At 34.6% G+C, this 25,766-nt stretch overlaps 2 protein-coding genes across 9 annotated transcripts in view; one reads left to right on the top strand and one right to left on the bottom strand.

The window, feature by feature from the left end:
• LOC129789847 (uncharacterized) overlaps positions 1-25,766 on the bottom strand; it is a 188,172-nt gene that overhangs the window by 32,730 nt on the left and 129,676 nt on the right. For both annotated transcript variants that reach the window (XM_055826922.1, XM_055826923.1), the window contains one exon: positions 17,344-17,448. The gene's annotated coding sequence lies outside the window, so the exon portion shown is untranslated. The remainder of the gene's footprint in view (positions 1-17,343; positions 17,449-25,766) is intronic.
• LOC129789858 (serine/arginine repetitive matrix protein 1-like) overlaps positions 1-25,766 on the top strand; it is a 982,101-nt gene that overhangs the window by 855,402 nt on the left and 100,933 nt on the right. The window lies entirely within an intron of this gene.

Here is a 25,766-nt window from a genome sequence, read left to right as displayed (position 1 = left end):
GGAACATTGTGATTTTTTGAGAACAGAGCATATTGTACAAATGTTTTCTCATTTCTTTTACATTGTATGACATATGGCTTGGATTAAGATCATAGAGGAGGGTTACAGTATTAGCTATTGCATGTATTCCACATGATAAGCTATCGTTTTGTTGAAATGTTTTCTTAAATTTAATTTGCAATTTACCTTCTATAAGTGATTCTGGGTATATATCAGTAAGAAAATTAATACAATCTTGATCGAGTTTTTGCAAATGTAGAGAGTCGTATACATGTATAGTGCCATTTTCATGTAAAGTTGTTACATAATGTCCTATACCATTTGGTTGTGTTGGCTTCAAAAATAGTATTTGTATGTTTCTACAATTTTTAGGAAATTTTTTAACATAAGTTCTTTGTTGCCTTTGCAATTCTCCTGCATTTATATAAAGGAGATCTTGCATTACATTTGTAGGAAATTGTTTATTGGCTAATTGCCAAAATTTTAATAAATTTGTATCTCTTAGAATAGTTTCTTCCAAAATATTTTTTAAGTCATTTACATTTTGTTCTACAGTTGGAATATTATTTAATTCGTTTGTCATTTGTGTCAAATCAATTGTGTTTCTAATTACATTTTCATTTTCTATTTTTTGTGTTTCCACATCATATATATCAATAATTTTTTGGGTCTCTTTTTCATAAACATAGTCTAGTTTTTGCGTTTCCAAATCATAAATATTAATAATTAGTTGGTGTTCCACTTCGTGGCCAACACCAAGTATTGTAATCGTCGGAAAAACCGACCACCTCAGATCGGGCTCAAACTTGGTATGAGCACGTTTTAGACATCCCACATTACGAAAATGGTGGTGGAAAATTTTTGATCCGGCCGGCCTGCCGGCCGGCCGGCCGTCCTGCCGGCCGGTCGCCTAAACTTTGCCTTATAACTCGAGAACGGCAACAGATAGAGACTTCGGGTTTGAAGTTTTCTATAGAAATGTGGGTGTAAAATTTCATTTTTTCGCATTTTCAAAATCCAAGATGGCCGCCGTCCGCCATTTTGAAATACCGCCAACCACTTTCCTTATAGCTAGAGGTCTGAAATTTTAGTAAGTTATAGAGCTCAGTGAGACGTTTTCATCGATAATTCATACTTGAAAATCGGTCAAGCGGTTTAGCAAATATGGCGGTCTAAAGCAAAAAGTGTTTTTTCGATATAACTCAAGAACGGCTTGACCGATTTTGATCATCTTGGTATCAAATGAAAGGTTTTAAGAAGCCCTACAACTGTTTAAAACATTTCAAGTTCCAAAAACATCCGCAAGTGGCGCTAAAACCAAAAACAAAAATTGCCTAACTTTAAGGAGCAATATCTCAGAATCCCCATTAGGCAAATCTTTTAAATTTTGATATATTGTAGCAGGACTAATAATCTTGCACCAGTCCAAAAATGAAGAAAATCTATGTCGCCGTTTAGAAGATATAGCCATTTGAAAAATTCTTGAATTTGAAAAGTTCTAAGAGCCATATCTCCGGCACTGCTTGACCGATTTTGTTCGATTTGGTATCAAATTAAACGTTTTGTGATTCTCTACAACTTTCTAGAACATCAGAAACCTCTAGAACCATTCCTTCAGGACGAAAAATGCGAAAAACTCTTTTGGTGAAACAAAAATCCGCCATTTTGTATTCTAGGGGTGACCTTGAAAATTATTGAAATTTATGTCAATTTATAGCCTGTATTAATACCTTTCCAAAACTAGTCAAGAAATTTCTGTAGGTCTTATAGAACCAGAGATATGACCATTTTTATGCATCAAATTGCCGAATTTACAAAAAAAAGTCAACTTTGCCTACTAATACTGCTCACAAATAGTATTAAAACGCATAAAGAAACTTTTGCACGTTGTGGGACACCAACTCTTATAACTGGACGCGTTATGATTGACTTTTTTGTGTTATTTTATCATATGCATCATCTAATTTTTGTGTCTGAAGATCATATACATTTAATATTTTTTGTGTCTCAACATCATATACACTTAATATTTTTTGAGTTTCTTTATCATATATATCAACTTCATCATCTTTGGGGTCTACAATAAAATTAATTTCATCAACATTTTCATTAAGATTTACATATTTTTCATCTAGTGTAATATTTTTTTCTTTGTACAAAGGTGTTGTTACCAAATATTTCATAGCTCTTATAATATATGGTGGTCTAACTGTTTGAAACATGTAGTGATTTTTGTATTTTAAATGCCTTAGTAGTTTTACCTGAACAGTTTGCATATTATCAAATGTTCGAGGCAAAACTTGTAGCATTTCATTGACTTCTACAGGAATATGTACAGTACTTCCTTTCAAACTTTTTTGCGCATTCAAAAGATAATGTTTCAATTCGCGAATTGTCATAAATGGGATAATTGGTGAACACATTCTTTCTTCAAGTTCGTTCAATTCTAAAAGACATTCAGGAATTTCTGGAAATTTAAGTCCATTTTTGGTTGCCAATGTAGGCAGTTTGTTTCTGTTAAGAGAATTATAACATGTTGTACAACAGTAATCAGATATTTTAATTATTTCCTCCAAATAATTCTTATCGTGATATTTACAGTTTTTAATCTTCAAAAGTTGAACTGAATGTTTAAAAAATAGTCCTTCACAAGATGCACAAACATAATTTGGAACCTTTTTTCGAGTTACATTGAAAAATTCTAGTAGAGTTTTAGATTTGTCTTTAATTTGAATTATTTTGTATTTCATGTATTTACTTAGCTTTTTCTTTAGAGGTTTTTTAATCATTTTTTCAAGAGATTTCGTTTTGTTCTTTCTAAATTGCATAATAAGTTTTTCATAATTTTCTTTGTTTTTACGAGGTTTAACAATTTTTCCATTTGTATCTTTATCATTTATTTCTTGAATTCGTTTGTATTTATCCTTCAGTCTTTTTGTATTAATATTTCGTTTATAAAAAGTAATCAAACGTTTATCTTTAATTGACTTAAAATCTTCAAATATATTTGTTTTCTTATTTTTAGATTTCTCATATCTCAATATTTTTATAATATTCTTAATTTTAGCTCGTTTACGTTCCAGCTTAAGTCTAATTTTTCTCGCTAGGTTTTCTTTAGCCCTTTTCTTAGGGTCCATTCTTTCTTTTTTATGTCTATTTTTACGTTTTATATTTTCAATATCTCTTTTATTTTTATTAGAACGTTCAATTTTATGTCTTTCTTTCCTTTTTATATTATTTTTTTCCTTTTTCTTTATATCTAACTCTTCTATTTTACGTCTTTTAGTTCGTTTATTGTTATCTTCTTCTTTCTTAACTGGGTCTGTTCGTTCAATTTTGTGTCTAAATTTTCTTTTAATGTTTTCTTCTTCTTTCTTGACTGGGTCTGTTCGTACAATTTTGTGTCTAAATTTTCTTTTAATGTTTTCTTCTTCTTTCTTAACTGGGTCTGATCGTTCAATTTTGTGTCTAAATTTTCTTTTAATGTTTTCTTCTTCTTTCTTATTTTGATTTGTTCTTTCTAGTTTAAGTCTTTCTTTTCTTTTTATATTATTTTTTTCCTTTTTCTTTGGATCTAACTCTTCTATTTTACGTCTTTTAGTTCGTTTATAATTATCTTCTTCTTTCTTTACTGGGTCTGATCGTTCAATTTGATGTCTTAACTTTCTATTTGTGTTATCTTCCGCTTTTTTATTTGCGTCCATTCTTTGAATTTTATGTATGTTTCTCCTGTAAACTTTATCTTTCTCTCTTTTCTTATTAAGCATATATTTCGTTATTGATTGTTGTGTTATACTTGTCGAGATATCTACATTATTTAGGTACATTGGGTTAGTTTTATTTGTACTTGAGTTCATGGTGTCAAACTGTTCAACCTTTTCACTCTCCTTATGCATATCATTTGCTGATATGCTACAAGGAGTGATTGTGAACAGTTTTTCACCACTGTAATTTTCACTGCCATGAAAGAAATTATACTTCAAAATATTGTATATATGATCTATATTTGTGTATCCACAAAGAACTGCTGTACCTCTTTTGTATTCTATTTGACCAAATTCACCTCTTGAATGACTATCGTAAATATAAAAATAATCATCTTGTTTAAATATTGCTACACTTAAATTAGAACATGTAATTACACCATATGTGAAATGATTAAAAAAGTATTTGAGTGAATATTCAAAACATTTATATTCAAATTTTCCATAAAATTCTCCTTGCAATTCTTCATAACATGATGTTACACAATTTAGAGCAATTTCTTTTCCAAAAACAGAAATGTTTTTATCGTTATTATCTGCAATATCTTCAGCATTTAGTAATCCTTCTTTTGTTTTATGAATATTTATATTATAAAGTTTATCCCCTTCTATTAGGATTTCATTTATAAGATTTTCATTCCAATTTTCGATTTTATATAAATGTGATGCAATTATAGCTACTATGGCATTTGCCGTACATTGTTTATTATTTGAAATGGGACCAAAAAGTGTTAAGTTATCTTGATAGTAAGATCCTTTTATTATTATAGTCGGTTTTACAATACCTAAATTTTCAAAGTATTTTTTATTTTTTACACATAGTTTTTTCTTTTTAAATCCACCTCCGTACAATTTTAGAGGTTTCTTTATATTTATTTGTTTTGAATTTTTAAAATGTATTTTTTTCTGTATGTGTTTAGAGTTGTTTATATGTGTTTTTGTTTGTTTGTGTTTGATTTTTTGGTAATTTATCCCACAAGGGGAACTTCCCGACCACGAGACGATCGGGAAGTCTACAGTGTTTAGGGCGCAACACAAATAATATGCTGCTCCTAAACCCCTGGGACTCCAACAAACATTTTCGTCCTGAAAATAAAGAAAGAAATTCAAGTGTTTTGGAAAAATCGAGGAAAAAACCTCAGCTCAGGTCTTTACCTCAGTTAAAAAAAATCAAAAAAAATTTGAAATATGTAAATCGAAAATGCCATTTTTGAAATATGCGAGTAAAAATTTTTTTTGAAAACTTTGTTTTTAATTTTAGCGCATCTTGCGGTAATTTCTCGAAGTTGCAATGATCTATACATTTGTAGGGTTTCACGAAACCTTTCATTTGCGCTTCATTTGATTAAAATCGGAATTGTAGAACCCGAGATATGACAAGAAATCTTTGCAACGCCATATTTTCAAAATGGCGACATTTTCTATTTTTTTTTAATTGAAACTGTTATTGTTAGCTAAAACTGAAAGATATATCAAAATTTCAAGCAAATCGATAATGGCATTTTCGAGATATTGATAAAAAACAGTCGAAAAGTTTTGTTATCGATTGTGGCGCCCCTTGTGGGCACTTTAAAAACTTCTGATATTCTAGAGAGTGGCAGGGATTGTTGATAGCTTTCGTTTGAGCCCAAGATGATCAAAATTGCTCACGCCGTTCTCGAGTAAGGGCCTATTTTCGATAAAAAATCGTGGCGGCCATATTGACTAAACGGCTTGGCCGATTTTCAAAAATGAGGTATCGTTGGAAAGGTCTTGATGGCCCCTACAACATACTAAAATTTCAGACCTCTAGCTACAATAGGGGCTGAGATATAGGCAAAACAATATTTGAAGGTTATTCAAAATGGCGGACGAAGGGGTGGGGGGGTGGATTTGACCTCATAATCGGATGTCTTCCAATCGATGTTTAAACTTTGCCGTTTAGCGCAAGTCTCTATCTATTAACATTCTCTTGTAATTTAGCATAGTACTACGGACGGACCCTAATTCGTGCTCATCTCAATTTTAAGCCCAATCTGTCGACTTTCGATTTTGCTCGGTAAACAAAATGTGTCTAAAAGAAAATCAGCTAAAAATAAGAAAAAAGTCGAAAAAAGGTTTTATTATAAAATTTGGCTATTTTTCAATCACTGCGCAAACCGAAAATCACTGCGCCAACCGAAAATATTTAAATTCAAATCGCACGACTTTCGCAAACATATTTTTAAAAGCTCTCAACAGATGTCGCCACTGATTGGGGGTTCCGTATTGTGTTTACATTGCTCATATCGTAAAATAATTTTATTAAATTACATTAATTTCACATTTAATCTATAAAATGCCATTACAAGAGCAAACTCAAGTATCTCTATGTTATGAAAAAATGCATGAAAAGCATGAAAATGCATGAAAAGCAAGAGAAAGCTATGGATGTCGTCGAGTGACGTCCGGCCCAAAAAACTTTAGAAATTACCTGTTTTCTTCGACGAAAATGTCCCTCTTCTTCTGGACCTCCTTGTCCCGAACGCTCCTTCCGGCAACCTTCCATCACTAATCACCGAATTTTAGTCTATTTCACTCCTTTTCAGGGATTTTTCACGGTTTTTTTTCACAATTTTTTCACGCTTTTTTTTTGTTTACCTTGACTTCTTTGCTTCTGTCACAGATTAAAGTTCAAAAACTATCCGCTGAACAAAGCGCCATAGGAGAGGGCGGGGTAAAAAAAGATAAAAATAAATTAATATTATAAATTCAACGACAAAACTAAAACATTTTTATTGAAAGCATATAATTTAGTCAGTAATTAAAAAAAAAAAACAAGTTTAAGCATATGAAGAATTACATATTTACTTGAAATGCAAGTGCTAAAAAAAATCGGCATATCTCTGGTTCTATAACACCTACAGAAATTTCTTGACCAGTTTTAGAAAGGTCTTGAAACAAGCTATAATTTGTAAGATAATATGATACTTTTCAAGGTCACCTCTAGAACACAAAATGGCGGCTTTTTGTTTTACAAAAACAGTTTTTTGCACTTTCTGTCCTAAAGGAATGATTCTAGAGGTTTCTGATGTTCCAAAAAGTTGTAGAGAATTGCAAAACCTTTAATTTGATACCAAGTTGAACAAAATCGGACAAATAGTTCAAAAGATATGGCTCTTAGAACTTTTCAAATTCAAGAATTTTTCAAATGGCTATATCTTCTAAACGGCGACATAGAATTTCTTCATTTTTGGACTGGTGAAAGATATTGAGTCAGGCTACAACATATCAAAATTTAAAAGATTTGCCTAATGGGGATTCGGAGATATTGCCCCTTAAAGTTAGGCAATTTTTGTTTTTGATTTTAGCGCCTCTTGCGGATGTTTTTGAAACTTGAAATGTTCTAAACAGTTGTAGGGCTTCTCAATACCTTTCATTTGATACCAAGATGGTCAAAATCGGTCAAGCCGTTCTTGAGTTATATCGAAAAAACACTTTTTGCTTTAGACCGCCATATTTGCTAAACCGCTTGACCAATTTTCATGTATGAATTATCGATGAAAACGTCTCACTGAGCTCCATAACATACTAAAATTTCAGACCTCTAGCTATAAGGGGAGTGATTGACGGTAGTTCAAAATGGCGGATGGCGGCCATCTTGGATTTTGAAAATGTGAAAAAATGAAATTTTACACCCACATTTCTATAGAAAACTTCAAACCGGAAGGCTCTATCTCTTTCCGTTCTCGAGAAATAAGGCAAAGTTTAGGCGACCGGCCGGCAGGACGGCCGGCCGGCCGGCAGGCCGGCCGGATCAAAAATTTTCCACCACCATTTTCGGAATGTGGGATGTCTAAAACGTGCTCATACCAAGTTTGAGCCCGATCTGAGGTGGTCGGTTTTTCCGACGATTACAATACTTGGTATGCCACGATTGTGGTATACCAACTAATTTGGTATGGGGGTAGAGGGGACAATACGAGTTGCAAGCGCTATATGGGATTTAATGATCACATCCGAATCGCTTAATTATATACATACATCAATTCTCTTTTTTTAAGAAAATTTTATTATGAATAATATATTTGTATAATACATATTGATTGAGTTAAAAATTTTTAAGCTCAATCAGAAATGAATAAAGGGAGTTGGTGATATGATTTATGAATTACAGCCGACGGCATTCCCTCTTTGTATTGATTTGGTAGGTAATTGTACAAATATACAAAAAGGTCTGGAGACAATCTTGAAGTATAGGTAAGGTGATGCAATATTGCACTCTGCCAGGGTTATGGAGTGTTATTCCACGAAAATGAAAAAATAAAATAAGGAACTTTAATAAAATAAATATGTGATGTACCTAAAGAAACGAATAATTGGAACACTTTCAGCCTAATAATTGATTTGACAAATATTATAGGTACTAATTTTATTAATTAATATTTTTTTCAGTTATAAGTCAACGAGGTAAATTGTCGCTTCGCTCCAATTTACCTCGCCCCGCTTCGCGGGCATTTGTTGCGCTTCGCGCAAATTTTATATAGAGTAAATAATTGAGATGAAGTCCAATAGAAAATGTATTCGTTGGTAAAAACCGCCTGGTATCAGGAGTCTCTGTACCAAATTTCATCACGATCGGACCAACGGTGCAGAAATGCATAGATGAACAGGAACGAAATTTTAAAGAGACCTTTCTTTATTATATAGAAGAGAAGAAGAAGAAAGATGGGCCACACAAAACCTCCAACAGATATTTCAAAGGGAAAAAGTGAATTTCACACAACATTTATGGCGCCGAATTCAAAAAGTAGTCAAAAAAGCATGAATTCTATATGGGGGCTATATGAAGGGGGGCTCTGGGGGGAAAATGAATGTCGTTGGTAAAAACCGCCTGGTATCAGGAGTCTCTGTACCAAATTTCATCGCGATCGGACCAACGGTGTAGAAATGCATAGATGAACAGGAACGAAATTTTAGAGAGACCTTTCTTTATTATCATAATGCGTTTTAAATAAAAAATTCATACTTTTTTGCGAAGTTTTGAGTTTTGCGCTCTAAATGTTGTGTGAAATTGATAAGTGGCAATAAGTCCCTTAGAAGTCCAATCGTTCTCTTAATAATTTTTTATTCTTATCAAACTTGGTCTTTTTGGTTAATATAATGTGTTCCTATTTATTAAAGTATTTTTCCATGGAAAATGAATTTTGAATATATCTTTATATTTATACCTTTTACATATATAGTTCGAATATTACAATGTAGAGCACTGAAGTGTTCAAGGAGAACAAAAATGTGAAATAGTTTTGGGGGTTTAGATTTGGAAATTCCGACCATTAGTCTGGTAAATGGTGCCAGATATCCTTTTGCAGTTTGAGGCAGGGAAAAAAGGTTTGAAAATCTTTTCAAAGGTTAAATTTACCTGAAAATAAGGCAGAACACTTTGTATGTCATTACATATCGACGCTCCCGAAGATTATGAACCATACTCCTGTATGTGTTAAAATATATGAATATGGTACATAATCTTCGGGCACGTCGATATATTTTGTATGTATTACATATCTACATAGAAACTATTATTTACAAGTTCCATCTCTTTATACCAAGCTGACAGTGGAGTTTTTCTTCTCCCATGCCCCCTCGGCTCATCTTGATGCTGTACTTTTTGGTGTCGTGTCATTTGAGGAGGTGTCATTCGGGTACCTGCAAAAATTCGTATACTTTGGGGAAGTGTAGGGTCAAAAAGAAATCGCAGGTAGGCAGTCCCTCAGGACCGAGTCTTTTGAGTAACTAAAGATTTTCACACAGTGTCTTTTGGGGAAGTATGGGTTAGGGATTAATGTCTCAGGCAGCAACTCATTTAAGTACTTAAGCAAAGTCATTAAGAAATGTTATAAATTCAATTCTTTTTTTAATTTTTCGGTTATTATCTCACACAGATCTGTAGGATTTTTTTTTAATTTTCGCGAAATCTGTTAAAAAATAAAGTCAATTCTCAAAAAAAATTCTTAATATTTCATACAAAAAATTGTGAAATTTTTCCTTCAATCAAACTCATCTCTTTTTTCGGAAATAGTTTCTTTGTCCCAAAAAATTTTTAGTTGCACATTTTTAAACTTTGAATTTTTCAACATCAATCATGTTTAGTGTTAGAAATTTTGTTCAGCGAGAAAAGTCGGAAAATATTTGAAAAATGGTACCTACCTTTAAATAAATTTAAGAATGAAAACAACTGAATTCAGTAAAAAATATCACAATTTTAATTTTGAGAAAATTTTCAGGAATTTTTGAATAGCACGATCAATAAAAAAATTAATTCATAACATTGAATTTATTGTGATTAGAGTCCCGGTGACATTATTTTAATATTAACAATAAAATGTTTATTTTATTAATATAAAAAACATCACAGCTAAAAAAAGTTAAAATATTTCTCGGGAATCGGTCGAGATTGATCGAGATTCGAGAAATTCCTAATACATTTTGTTTAACAAAATGTGACTTTTATTCACAAAATAGAGGTTACTAGTCAACTCGAGCCCCCAATCACGTGTGAGCAAACTCCATTTTAAGATATAAAATGGTGGCGTAAATTAGTAGGGGGGTGAATAGTAAGGTACCCCGAAAAATGTTTAAAATAAAAAATTCCCGTTATCTGACCCTTCAGCAGGTAGAAAATTGGAAAATATCAATTTTTCTGTGGGGGCGATATGAAGGGGGGGGGGTTGGGGCGGAAACCCATATAGCGCTTGTAACTCGTATTGACCCCTCTACCCCCATACTAAATTTCATCGAGATTGGCCCAGCCGTTGCGGAGGAATTAATGTACCACAATCAAACAAAAGGACTTTCTTTAATAGATCAAGATTCCACTAATAAGATTCTGCTCGCTTAAAATATTCGTTGTCTTATTTTTTTAACGTGCCCTTAAGTTAAAACTCGCGGCTACATTAGGCATTTTATAGTACAGATAAGTAAGAAACTGAGTCACCATTAGGCAAAGACTGAGTCAACAGTAGATAAAAACTGAGTCATCTTTAGGCAAAGACTGAGTCTACATTAGGCAAAGACTGAGTCTACATTAGGTAAAGACTGAGTCTACATTAGGCAAAAATTGAGTCGCGAAAAGACACTTGAGTCACGATTAGTCTTTTTCTGAGTCGCAATTAGATGGAGCCTTTATAAATTCACATTGGACATCAATGGGGAGGAAAATAGTAGCAACGATAAATCTTTCAAGCAAAATACGTGATTGGAATTAATGTTCAACACTGGACTCTAAGGCGGAGGGGCAGGATATGTCTTTCATACCCTTCATCCCTTTTCACTCTGCATTTTCTTTCTTTTCTTCTTCTTTTTTTTTTCACCTCACTCGCTGCTGTATATCTTGTTTTTCCCATCGACATCCAATTTTATGCAGAAAGCGGCTGAAATGGCTGCAAAGTTTGGGAAGGGGGACAAGCAAGAAGAGAGCTTAATTGGAGAATTTTTTGTAGTAGAAAAGCACGGCGACTTTTTTGAGAAAATAATAATTCCAACGTTGAGGCTTTTAATTACTAAATGTTGATGTTTTCCTGGATTGATTTCTATTAATGTAAAATATCTTTCATATTTTCATTTCAAAATATTTTTGAAAATCGCAAATAATTGGAAAAATTTCGATTTTCTTCAATTTCTCGAATAATTCCAATTTAATTAAATTTCTGAAATACTTTTATTTTAATCAATCATTTTTTTTGTAGAATATTAATAAAATCAAACTAAAATGAAGATATATCTTCGCTCTAAGAAAAGAAAATCCTTTGACAAAACTAATCAACATCAAATGAATACATTTTGAAGCAAAAAAAGAGATAAACAACATTTTTAATCAATTTTCTCCTTTACAAGCATTTTTTCAAAGCCTTCATCTATTCTTTTGCGCTCAATATACTCCCAGAAGATGCCCATTGAATTTATAAGATTGCGTACATAGTTTATGACTCTACGCGAAGAAATTCTTTTTAGCATGTGAAATGGAAATGAAAAAAAAATCTCCTGATAAAGAAAAATATTTTCTTCATTTTCAAAGCACGACTAAATGAGAATTTTTCTTCAATTCCTTCATGTGCTTGGCATGGAATTCTTTTCCTTCATCTTATTGGATTCGAAAAACCTCCCTCCGTACTCTTTGAAAGCAATTGGGACATTCAAAACGTCCTCACACATTTTGCATCCAAATCATGGCGCAATCATTGACTTCTGCTTCACGGTTGAGGTGTTTTTTTGTACCATTGGGAGGGGTGTGTGTGGGCTCGATGGGGCATAGAATAAGAATCAATTGCACGTGGCACCTCTTGGGATGTGTCGTACATGTGTGCCAAAGGGCCGCATTTGAAAGTTTTCTTCCATCCCTTTTTTCTTGCACGATTCCAAAGGGAGGCTCACGTTTACCTCCCTGAATACCTTTCTCCATCTCTCCCCACGTTTACGACTTCTTGCTGCACAATTTCCTTTCTCTTTCCTCAACTTACATGTATTTATGTGAAAAGTTAGAGGAAATCTGCTTTTCATACCCTAGGTGTGTGCAATTGATCATATCCTCAGGAATTCTTCTCAATTCTCCTGGAAATTCAAAGAGGATTCCCTTGTGTGGGGGAATGTGCAAAAAAATGCAATTAAAATTGCTTCTTGAAGCATTCTTTTCTACGATCTTCTGACCACAAAATCAACTTCCTCCGTTTGGGGAGTTTATTTTCTCGGGAAATGTGTGTAAAATTACTAGATGGTCAGATATTTATGCTGCCAAATTCAGGGCGCCAAATTGCCAAATGCACCAGTTACTGCACATCAGGCGTATCAAATCCATATAAAATGTGTGTGTATAGCAAACATTTCGAGCATTGGGCGAATCCCAAAGTATTATCCTCCCAAACAACCCTCTCAAATGGCTCCATTTTGGGCGAGAATTTAGGGCTACGTTGCAAACAAGATTACATGCCGATTTAAAATCATACACACTTCATCTTTATTTGCTCTGGTCCTTCGCAAATGGGCAGCAAAACCTGATGATTCTGTTAAGTTGCTTAGTATAAAATGGAAGCCAACGGAAAATCAGGGGAAAGCAATAATTTTCAATGCATTTTAAGGACAAAGAAGCATTCCAGAAGTATTTTTAAGGATTTAAAAGTCTTTAATAAATTTTCTAAAAGTTCTAAACAGTCTAGAATAAGAATTTTTCCAAAGAATCCTTGTAAATACAAAAATTTGCTTTGCAAATGGTCTTCCCAGACACATTATTTTTACAATTGACAATAATTCATGGTATTTTCAAGTGGAGAAGAAGATCCCCAGCGTGACAATTTGCAGGACAATTTGACCATAAGCAAAGCGTCAGAATCACCCACCTCCACAATATATACTCTACACACCCCCACATCGTTGGAGACGTGAGCAAAGCTAAGGACACGTTGCCCATATGATGGGATTTTCCTTTTTCCCCCGGAAAACGTGTATTTATGTGTAATGTTGGACAAATCAAAGAGGGAAAGACATCTCAATTTATGAATATATCCCCACTCAATGATGGCTATCTCTATGCCAAGAAAAGGGAACACAAATTCCACCCATTTAGTCATATGGAATGTCACCCCCAGTAGGATGCTGGTAAAAGGGTGACAAATGTGTGAGAAGAGCAGAAAATCTCATTTGATTCTACAGGAATTTCTAGTTGGCACAGCTGGAGTCTCCGGCTAGTGCAAATGGACAGTGGCGGGTACAATAACATTATAACTTGCTATTGTAACAAGTACTGAATTTTTGCGCCGCCTCAACTTTTTTCTTTCCGTGTTCCGTGTGTGATGGAGAATGCTTCAAAAGGAAAATTGTCCACTCCAAATTTCACCTTCATCGTGTTCCGTTCATCCATGCGAAATCTCGAAAATATCTTGGCCTTTTACGGAGTGAATTTGCGTATAAACGTGGAAATTTCTTTGGAAATATTTTACATTGAAATTGGGTTGTTCAATAAGTTTCATTTCCAATAGCGAGGGAGTATAGGGCCAAGGCGGGGTATGTACGTATTAGAATTTATTAAAATTGTTAAGAGCTCTATTAGAATAAAGTGTCTGTAAACTTTTAGGGATAAAAGAAAGCTCTTACAAGATAATTGGGTTACACTTTTAGATAATAAAGGGATTCTGACTAAAATAAGGATTAATTGAGGAGGGATTAGCTAGATTTTGATGTATATTTTTTTTTATTAAAAATAGCTTTACTTTTTGTATTCAATAAAAGAAAACTTTAAATAAATATTTCTAAATTAAAATAAAAATTTACTAAATAAATGAAAAGTTGCTAAGATGCTAAAGAATGATTAGAATACGATTAAACTTCCAAAGGATAAAAAAGAATAAGGATCCCCTGAAAAATCTTCCTATTTTCCACTTAAATCAACTAGGAAAAATCAGCTAAGAGTTGCCAAAAAAATGTAAAGAATGACGTCATTATTGCGTTTTTTAAAGGAGCAAAACTATGAAATGGTGACTCAGTATTTTGCAATTTTGTGGAGATCTTTGCCGACTTTTTCAAAGGATCCTAGTGGAAAATTTGATGTTTTTTTTTACGATTTCTAATACAATTTTTAATTCTTTATTTCCTCTAAGGTAAACCGAGCCCTATTTGGTTTTCGAATGAAGAATATTTTGCATATATCAGTGACTAAGCTGCTTTATATACTCCAAGATATTTTTTGCTCCAAATATTCCTTGGAAATTTTTAAAATATTTTTTGTAATAAAAAATCGATTTTTAGGATTCTTTAAAACCTGTTTAAAGACTCTTTCTTTTAATTTTTCTCTTCTAAATCAAGGAAGAATTCAAGAAAGGATAAAAAGTCTAATTTTACTGAAATATATACTGAATTTTCCAGCAATTTAAAAGCTTTCCAGAAGCCAATAAAAACATCTAAAATATTAAATAACGAGCTTTTCACGTTTCACATTTTCCCACGATTGAAGCGATACGTGTTTTGCTTAACGGACATCAAGGGCTTGGGATTGAATGAATGAAAGCTCCGTGTTGGAGTTAAATTATTTGACCCCAGAATCAGTGAAATGCATCAATAATCTCATTTAAATGCTACCCCTCAGAATGAGGATGGAGTGTATTTAAATGGATTATGAGGGATACCATAGTCCACTGGGTCGGGGGGAAGTTATGTGAACCCCTCCTGCGCGCTTTGTGTGAATCACAGCTGGTGGTGGACCAACAATCGCCCCCGGGAGCTGCCTCTGTGGCACTGGGGGGAGGCACACAATCTATTGAAAATCAAAACTAGCGGGTGGCAAGAGATACAAGAGCAACAACAATGATCTCCAAAATCCCATGATGTTGTTGAATGTGCAGAGCAGTGGACATCCTATTCGACATGACATTTATTATTGCACGCACACACATGAAGTGTCGGTGGGTGGTGCAGCCCACCCTTTTCCTCAAAAGGGCGCGCACATGATCCACTGCAGCACCCACTCCCATCGTTTGAAATTGAATGCTTCTCGCATGGGGTCGTGTTAATTGAAATCAATAGGGAGTGACAGGGTGGAAGGGAAATTTTCCCATCCATCTCACAATTGGTTGTGTGCCCTTCTTTCGTTCTGACGGTGTGCCACTCTCACAAAATCCCCTTCGTTGCAAGCTTTCGCGTTCATTTTGCATAATTGATAACGTTGCTAAATAAAATTTCTACACAAAATAACTTATGCACGAGACACGGTGTCTTGTCAATCTCACCCCGAAGCTCTCTATTTATTTATTGCCTGCCACCCGCGCGCTTTAAAAGGGCAGAGAGGATTTGTAATTGAAATTGATTTGCAACATGAAGTATTTGTGTTCCTCTTCCATCTTCGACAGTTTTGCGTATTTATAGAATTTTGTAAAATGTTTATTTTTAATTTTAAAAGGAAACAATAATGAGGAAGGAGGATAAGAAGAGTTTTGAGAACTTTGTGAACAGACCCAGGTGATTAGCATGAAAATCTCTTCCAGGAAATTAAGTATATCGATCTAGTGGATAATCTAAATGGCACGCCAATACCAAACTGTCCCAATTTCCCCTCCAGTGGTTCGTAAAATAGTAATTAGATGGAAATGCCAGATGATGTCTCAGCATCATTAATTGTCTCCATCAAATCTCCGCATATTGAGAATGCCAATCAACAGGAGATATTCTTTTCCTTAACTTTTTTTTATTTTCCCCGACACTCCGCTTTTGAGCGCTGAAGAGCTGAAGCTTTGGGTAAATTGTGTCAAAAATGCTCCCTCACTTTATTTTTGATTGACACACTCAAAGGGACCCGATGTGAGCTCAATTTTATCCCATGGGGATGATGCCCAACATGCTCAATATAGCGCCAGAATGCCAATTTGCATGATTTTGAAAATGTGTCGCTGAGTGGAACGACAAATTGCATTCTTTGAGCTTCTATGGAGTTCTCTTTTTTTTTTAATATTACGGGTTCCATCAATTCAGATGATTTCCCCTATGGAGTTCTCGCTGCCTTCATTTCAACAATTCAGACTCCCAGTCAAAGGCGCTCGCCCTACCCGTATTTTCAGGAGCTCTTTGAACCTTGCACTGGACACCGCGTGAGTGATCGATTTGGGAGGGAATTTTCCTCCACTTCCATCGCCTCAACTCCCTTGCAAAAAAAGGACTATTGCTGAATTCATTTGAAAGTGCCGAAAAAAGGGGAGTGAGCTGAAAAATCCAGCAAGGAAAAAAAAAGCTCGTCCAATTCAAGGTGACTCAAGTGGTCCCAATCACACTGTTTTAACACCCCCGCACCCTCCCTAGAACCCCAATCAACCGCCCTCTGTCAATTCATGGGTGGTAGGTATATTCGGTGAATGTTAGAGAGAAAATTTCAATAACATTTCCGCCGTGGGCGTTGGAGACGAAGAGAAAAAAAAAGGAAAAGAGTGCGGGTGAGCAGAAAAACATGGTAATGGCTTTGATCACAAGGAAACTTTCTTGCGGTCAAAAGTTTCTTTTACATTGATTTTATAAAACCACCCCCAACTCCGTATACCCAAATTTACACACAAGAAAAGTGTTTCGGCGGCATTTTATAAATTCAATTTTCCAGGAAAAAACTTCCCAAAGTCCTTCACGTTGGCACACAAAATTCTCAGGCAATTGAAATAAATTTTCAATCAGTGAAAAGGATATAAATGATTTTTTTTTCAGGGGGTGGAAAGTAAGAAGGTTTTTGTGAAAAATTTGACAAAGTGGTGATATTTTGTAATTACAAAAATAAATAAATTTAAGACTCTTCTGAGTTTTCTTAATAGTTCTTCATCTTATCCTAGAATTTGTAAAGTTAAGCTGAGTTCTATAAAAATTAATTTCAAATAATTACATAAATTTTTCCCTTAGAATTTCAAATGATCTATCCCTGAATTTCTAACGTATGGAAGAAGGCTTTTCCTTTAGCATTAAATGACGAATCATCCTCTTGGGCAATTATCCAGGTTTTTATCTCAACTTCTGGCAGGAATTTCAAATATTTCAAAACAATAATTCAATTACCCTGAAGAGAGAACCATTTTCACTAAAATTATGTTGAAATTCCAACACTTACCAGAATTCTTCCTCTTTCAAGCATCCGAGTTGTGTGCTAGCCTTTCCTTTTCCACAATTTTCCTGATGTTTTTTTTATCCCCTACAATGACTCTCTACGCAGCATCTGCAATAAGAAGAGGAAGAAAAATTCAAAGAATTAATTAAAACTTCACTCATCCACCATTTTTATCATCATTCAAAATCCAACAGAAAGTCATGAAAATTAATTCAATGTTGTATGCGGAATTTACTTCCACAATGCGTTCCTCTGCAGAAAAGTCCGCTGCTTTATACCACCCCCCCCTCCCTATGGCCCCTCTTGTGCTACTCGACACACTTTCCGAGATGTGCAGGAATTTTCTACATTGTAGGGAAAAAAATGCAAATACTTTGGCGGTAAATCGCATTATTCAAGCAGACAGGAGGTCGGGGAAAAAATCCCTTGCATAATCCAATTAGCTGAGTTTTTGCTGCAGCAAAGAATTCATCGTATTTGAATATCATGTGTGGACTCTGTGTGTGTGTGTGTGTGTGTTTTAAAATAAAGACTAATCTACAAACTTTCCCCAAGGGGGAGTTCAATGAAATGCAGAATTTTCAGGGACCGAGGGTAAGAGCAAATTGGCAAAAGGAAAAGTTTCGTTTATATATGAAGTGGAGCTGAGTGGCGGGGATGGGGAACTTTTGAGCAACTTGTGGTCAATGTGAATTTCTCTTGCATTGTTAGATGCAATGTATACAGATATCATTCAAAACAAGATGAGGGATGAGGCGGGGAGGGGTAGTTTGGTGAAGTATTCAACAAATTAGACGAATGTCGGGACGTTTGAGGACACACACAGAGAGACAGAATCCCTTCCCTGATTGGGAACACTAGAGCGGAAAAGTAACAAGGGCGACAGGATATGCGATGAGATTGGTGGTTATTAAATACAAAAATACGTGAGTTGAATCCTCAAAATGTGGATGTTGTCAGTGGCATGGATTAAAGAGCAAAAGCACTTGATGGTACCGCGCGCGCGGGGAAATCCGCCTTTGTGTGGCACGGCACGTTCTGTACCCTCCATACTATAAACCACTGTGTGAGCATAGTTTTCATAAAATCACAATAATTCCACCCACGCTTCCTCCACATGACATCTACACAGGCATTCACACACACAATCCACCCTATATACCCCCAAACAACAGCCCTTTCACTCTCTTTGCGACAGAGTTGGTAGGCTCTGTTGGAAAGTTTTAAGTTTAAAAATGCTTTTAAAATTATTTACAAAAAAAAAAATCCTAAATAAGTTATTTTAAATCCTTCGTAAAACATTATTTTTAATGTTTTTTTTTCTCTCTTACTGGGTGCTCTTATTCTAGGAAAAAGAAATAGATATTTCCAAGAGAAATCTTGTTGGACTTTCCTATGTTGGAAATACTTTCCCCGACTTAAGGATATAAACCATAACTAGAAAAGTCCTTAAAGTCAATAATTTTTTTAATAGTTTTTGGTTCGTAAAATCAAGAATCGTATGAAAGAATTTTTTTTCACAATTTTTCTTCAATCAGAGATTAATTTATTAAATTCAAACTTTAAGACTTTAAAATCAGGTCAAGCTGAATCTGGTTTAACCGATTTAAGGCTTATTGAAAATTTCAGCATAACATTAAACATTTAAGCCCTGTCTGAAAAACCAAAAACTTGCTTAAAAAAATGTAAATCTATTTTTTTAAAAAATAATCTTGCCTAAAAGACTTAAGCTGGATTTTACCCTTTCAGATCCTTTGGGTCATACGCTGACCCAAAGGATCGATTTTGAAAATGTATCATTTTGTATAGGTATTTAATTTTTAAATATTAAGTCCAAATTTGTACAAGACTATGTCTTTACATTCCCTGATCATTTTATGACCACAAAAGGACATCCCCAAGAACTTACAGGATCAAGAAGGACGAAAAACCGAAAATTTTTGAGTTGGAAATTTTTGCTAAAAATATTTTTTTTTAGCTCAAAGGAATCCCCAAAAATTATTTTTAGTTCAATCAGCTCGCTAGATTGATCGCGGACCTGAAAGGGTTAAGACAATTTCACTCAATATACTGAAAATGGACTTGGTAAGAATTTAAAAACCAGACATAAACCAAACTTAAATCAGGTCTAAATTTTGCTTAGAGACAATTAAAATTGGTTTAGGATTACAAGAGCTTTTATTACTACCTCATAAGCTTATTTTTGAACAAATTTTCTTTAAAAAAACGGTATTTTCGGACTCTCCGGAAAATTTTAGCTAATTTTGCCCTTGAAATCATATCAATTTTTCTTATAAAATAGCCTTTAAAAAAATCTCCCACAACACCCCATCTTACGGTTATATAAAATTTATTTTGAAACTTTCGGAAGCTCTCAGACAAAATTCCCACGAAAATAAATAGATTTTTACGAAATAATTCTTTGTATTGAAGCCAATTTTCCCCTCTTTGACCAGAATTCCCCCCAGAAAATAGAAAATTTGCCAATTTTCACACATCTTGTATTTTAATTTATTTCATACCAACCCTTTTACCGTGAGGGGTTGTTCCATTAGCCATTCACTCAATTATCTCACGGTGTGGTGATTAAAAGTGCAAGAAGGGCGACATCTCCGGTGTGCTCTGTGCAAATTGAAAGTTTCCCTAAAAGTGATGCCCGTCGGCGGAAAACACAATCCCACTTTTGCAAAGTTCCACGTCGAGCTGCGGAGGTCTTCAACTCTGTCATGGAAGTCACTCAAATGTTTCACATAACCCCCGGTAACCGGGGCGGGAGGTGTAAAATTGCGTTGTACGGAAGTTGAGTATGAGGGCAGGTGGGTGGTGGGTGGGAGTGAGTGATATTAAAATGGGAAAATGGAGGTGGAGGTGTTCCACTGATAAAAACATCCCTGTGAAACATAATTTCCTAGTTAAACAATTTATCTCTCCTGCAGGAGAGTTTTGTCGCCCGAGGGGTAGCGCACACAGGCAGTTGTTGGAGGAGCTTTAATATCATTTACGACGCGGACACACAGAGTGAGAATGTCCCGGGCACAAAGTCGAAGGGCCGCAGAGGCGGTAAAAAAATCCAGCAGACAAAATGAGCGCGTCACAAGATGTAAATCTCTATTAAATTGCAATTAATTTTCCACTCTTTAATCCTCTCTCCCTCTCCCTCCCTCCGCTTCCCATCCCCATCTGGGAAATTACGCGAAAAAATCTCTCATATGACGAACAAAAAAAAATACCTTTCCAAAAAATCTCATTCATACCTACGTGTGGAATATTTGTTCTGTCGCCTTTGAGCGTGGCTGTTTATTGCAAAAGCTAAACCCTCGGAAACAGTTTAATTATCAGTTTTAATTTTTCCCTCTAGCACCATATGAGCTTTCCCAGAGGGATTTTTTTTTATTTGTGGGTGGATGTTTTCAAACAATTGATGAAAAAAAAATCTGCAAAGCTGAATCGCAATGGGGGGTTGTTTTTGTGCTCCATTATGTGCTATTTTTCTGCCAATTTACATCCACAGTTGGGTACTCTATCAAAGGCATATTTAAAAAGCCACTGACTTCCACTCCATTGAGAGGATTGTTTGGTGGAAATGGAATTATAGCCCGAAAGAGTTAATATTTGCAACTATTTTTTTTCGGGGATGTGGTTTTGTATGTAGTTTTGCATATATGTATGTATGTATGTAGGTATGTAAATGCAAGCTTAAAATTTAATACGGCTTTATAGGGCGTCTATTTGTCTATAGGATATAGATAGATAGACAGAGGGAAAAGGGACAAGTACTTTATCAATGGGCAAATAAGTAATCCAAAATAACTGATACGAAGACTATAAATATTCAAAATATTTAGGAAAACTTTCTTGTACTTTTTGAGAATTTTTAAGAATAAATTCTATGAAAGATTAATAAAATTCTATTAAATTCAGATAAAAATAACAAAATTGCTTACAGAATTAAAAGAATCATCAAATAAGATTAAAATTTTGCGAACAGAATATAAAAATCTGCTAACAGAACTATTAAATCTGCTTACAGAATTAATAAATAAATATTGAGCAATTAGAATTTAAAGTTCTTTTAAAAATTTAAATAGAAAATATTAGCAATTATAATTAAACTCTGAAACAAATAAATTTGTTAACATAGCACAAGAATTAAGTGATAAAGAAAATAGAGAATTGCCCGACAAAAGTATTAAAATGTTTAAAGAGTATTTAGCTAAAATTTATTCCGTTCTTCAGTTCTTTTTTTTTTGTAATTTAAATAAAATTCATAAAACATTCAGCGCACTTAAGCGCATCAAATTTAATTATTTTAAATTTCAGAAACATTTCCAAGTCAAGAAGTTTCATGAATTCTAAAACTTCTCATAAAAAGAAAACTGCAAAATTTTCCATTTCGAACATACTATTCGCCTCCCGATGTATTTTGCGACCTTTTCACCTTTAAATTCTCCATTCATTTTTAATCTATTAAATGCCAATTTTTCCATACTCTCGATTTTCGATTCAATTTCAATTTATGTATAATTAATCTCTGTTCATTATTTTCGCCTATATTGCATGGGAAAACGATGTGAATGAAGGGGTTTCAAAGTGAAAAATATTCATCAAAATAATCTCTCAAAAAATCCCAATAATTTTTCCATGTAAATTTATGATGCCTTGTGGGTGGTTTGAATTTTACGATGAGGCTTATAGAGTACACTGGGGTTTGGTGTAATACAGAGCGTATATAAATAACAAAACGAAAACCCAGAAAATTCCAAATAAATATTGATACGTTCTCCCCATTCAAATGCGCGTGGGGGGTAGATTTAAATCCGCTGATTTAATTCACACAAACTATGGTATTCCGGGAAATGTTTCGAGAGTCAAAATGATTGTTTGTGTGTGTGTGGGGGTGGTCTGGCAGAAAGTTTTCCAGACAAATTTCAGGAAAAAGTGAGCGACTCTAAATGAATTAATTAATTATGAGATAAATAAATTACACCGCAATTTCCTCAAATATTAATTACAAAAGAGAGACGCTCCTGCAGACTCCGACACCACCCACCCCCACACACCCCCTTCTCACGTCATGCCATCCACCAAAAACCAACGGAGAGGTGTGCGGTTGAGAAAAAAGACGAGACAAACAACAATGCACGAGCTTTTTCGGGTTTTTGGGAGCTTTCAGCCATGCGAGGAAAACCACACAGACAGAGGGGTGCTCATGTTTTTCCGCTGCTGTAGCTCTCTTTTTTTGAGGGATGTATGTGCAGAGGAAAACCCACCCCCAGGGCATTCATCCCCCTCTCCCCGACCCAGAAAAATTAACATTATAAATATGCCAAATGGTGAATAAACAAATTTTGAAATTCATCCGTTTTTTTTTTATTCTGAGAATTTCATACCCAGTTAGTGTGTGCAAAAAACGTGGGCAAGTGTGTGTGATAAAACCAACCCTAAATTTTACTCATGTGCATAAATAAATTTCAAGTGGTTGTCCCCCCCCCCACGCCATCCCTGGTAGACATACTCAAACCCCTCGGGAAAAGCTCTCACAGAGAGCATTAAATTTATGATCGAAAGGGAGCATTATGCCGACCCCCGGGACCGCTGGGGGTGGTCGAGGAAAAAAGGGGGCCTCCCAGTGTGTGAAAGAAAATTGTCGGCAAATGGAATGATAATTTATAATATAGCTAAATACGATAAGTTCTTGCTCTCTACATTAAAATATATGGATGAGGTTAGCCGCATGATTCAGATAAAGGGAGTGCCATCCCGTGAGGGGGTTGCTTTACACTGTATGTTGTCCTGAACGGCATTCCAAAATACTCTCTTCCACTCCTTTTTGAAATATACATTGTCCAATGGGCTGGGATATCAAAGGATAAGAGGGGTTTATCATTGAGGTTTCTTTGTGTCATTTTAAAAAGTATTAAATGTTATAAAATAACCAAACTGTTTTATTCTTAAGCTTGATTAAGGAGTGTTTATCTGAAGGATAATATAGCAAAAGTGTAAGAAATACTAGATTTAAGCCTAAATGGTACTTGATTTAAGCAAGTTCAAACCAAAAAAATTATTCGGTTTGTAATATTTTAAAGGTTTAAATTGAGGTCAAAAATATTACAAAGGTTCATACTTTGTAAGCCAAAGCCTAAAAGGTATTAAATTCAAACCTATAAAGTAGTAAATTCAACCCTAAAAATACTAAATTCAAGCTTAAACAACACTACAATCAAGCTGAAACCCGTTCTTTAGTGATTAGTCTTAAAGATACTCAGATTGAAAAGGAAAAACTTTGAAAACTATTAAATTCAAAATTAAAAATACTAACATATGTTCTAGCACATAAAGTAGTAAATTCAAGCCTAATATATTCGTAATTTAACTCTAGAAGATTCCAAATTTAAACCGAAAAAATTATTTGGTGTTTTTTGTCAATAAATGATCTCAGGATGAAAATATTTGGATTATTCGTCTTGGATAATTTACAAAAAAAAATCAAAATATTCGACAGATAAACATCCCTTAAGCTTGATTAAGAGGGATGTTTAAGAATAAAAAAACTTATAAAGTTCTTCAAATTTTTTTCTTCAAAGTAAAATCACCTCTCTTGGACCCAAATCATCCTCAGAAAAATCATAAAATATCCCCACATGTGTGACAGCTTCATTTAGATGGGTTTTAGTAGGTAGATACGAGATAGGTATTTATGGGCTGAGCAATAAACCATGTTTTAAGTGATGGAGTCTCTTCTAGAAAATATACCGTGCAAATGACAAACCCCCTGAGGGGGTCACCCAGAATGGCTGGAATGCAGAGACATCCGTTCAAGAATTAATTTAGCAAAAGAGAGTGGAAGAAAATAAGTCTAAAGTTTAGGTGGTTGCATCCTGTGATAAGAAATGTTCCATTTCACCATTTTTCACCTTGTCACATGGCACTAATTTTATTTTGCACAACCCACCGCCCCGGGGCATATTTTGGGGTCTTCATTTGGCACGGAGGGGGCTGGGAGTCACACAAGGAAGGCCAGAGTGGAAGCAGAGGCGACTGACGACACAATTCAACCCCCGTCGTAGTAAGAGAGAGAGAGTCGGAAGGAAATTAGTTCTCATGGCTGCAGAGAAAATAAATTCTTCCACCTCTTAAAGTGAGTAGCGGGGTATCTCTCACAGTGCAGTGACAAGGACCAGTGGACGTGTCTGGCCCTTAAATCGAGTACTTTATTGAAGATTTAATTTGTGCCACCTACCCCCTGCGCGTTCTTCCTCTCAACGGAGACTTCACTAACAACAGGGGGAGCCCTCATTGCTCCCTCACATGGGAATGGCAAATTTATCCCCCAGAGTGCAATTTACTCGCAGCATCTTTCGCGCCATTTTTGAAGTACCTCCACTCACCCTCTTAGCAAGGAAAATTCTTGTATGTCTCCAAAAGGATAAATTCTCACACAAAACATGTGACACTTTAGCAAATAGTTTTGTCGTATGTGACTCACAAGTTGCTCCTACGCGGCATTGTTCCCCTTTGGGAGGGTGTGGGGGGTGGACCCAATGTGCAACAACTCTCGCCAAAGTCATCTGGAGCAATTTGCATGCAAAACTGCAAGTTTGAACGCCCGCTGAACAACAATTAACATTCAAACTGAAAATTAATTTACTCAATTATCATTTATCTAAGAATACTTAACATTTAGTGTTTGTCCCTTTTGTTGTTACCCCCCAAAAGTTGCCTCATCTCGTTGAAAACTTTGCCAAGAACTCGCGCCTACACATTTTCCACACTCAACTGCACTACTTTGGTGGCTTTTAGCTGTTTTAGACTTCACTACTATTTTGCTATATATACAACAGTTTTCCCAATGAAGATTAATTGTATTGGCTCTTGTTATGTTCCATTAAGAACACGAATATGCTTTATGTGTGTTTAGCTAACAATTTATGGTAAACTTACCCTACTCTCGTGCGAAACTTTGGAGAATAATATGGAAAATGCATTTAGAGAATTTAGAACAGTTTTAGAAGAGTTTCAATGAGAATGATAAAAGAAGATTTATTAAATGTTTAAAGAGGCAAAGCTTCATTAACTTAACTATAATTGAAATAAAAATCAGAAGATTTGCTTGATAGAGAATTGAGCCACGCCCTTATTGTAACTCATATTTCATACATGAAACATATGCATCATCGTCCTATTGATGATGCATAAAAACTCTTGGAAAGAAAAATAAGACAATGAAATATTCAAAACACAATTTAGTGTCCGTCTTATTCATTTTCAACTCAATTTTTTTTAAATATTCTTAAGTTGCTCCTATTTAAACTGATTAAAGGATAACAGAGAGTCGAAAAAAGCTTCAAAGCTCTCCTATATACAAAAACATGTCCATAAAATATGCAATTATTTTATATTCATTTATCCTCAAAAATATTTCACAT

Source organism: Lutzomyia longipalpis, chromosome 2 (genome assembly GCF_024334085.1).
Source record: "Lutzomyia longipalpis isolate SR_M1_2022 chromosome 2, ASM2433408v1".
Lineage (NCBI taxonomy): Eukaryota > Metazoa > Arthropoda > Insecta > Diptera > Psychodidae > Lutzomyia > Lutzomyia longipalpis.
The sequence above is the reverse complement of the archived record's forward strand: the minus strand, read 5'-3'. Positions and strand labels throughout refer to the sequence as shown.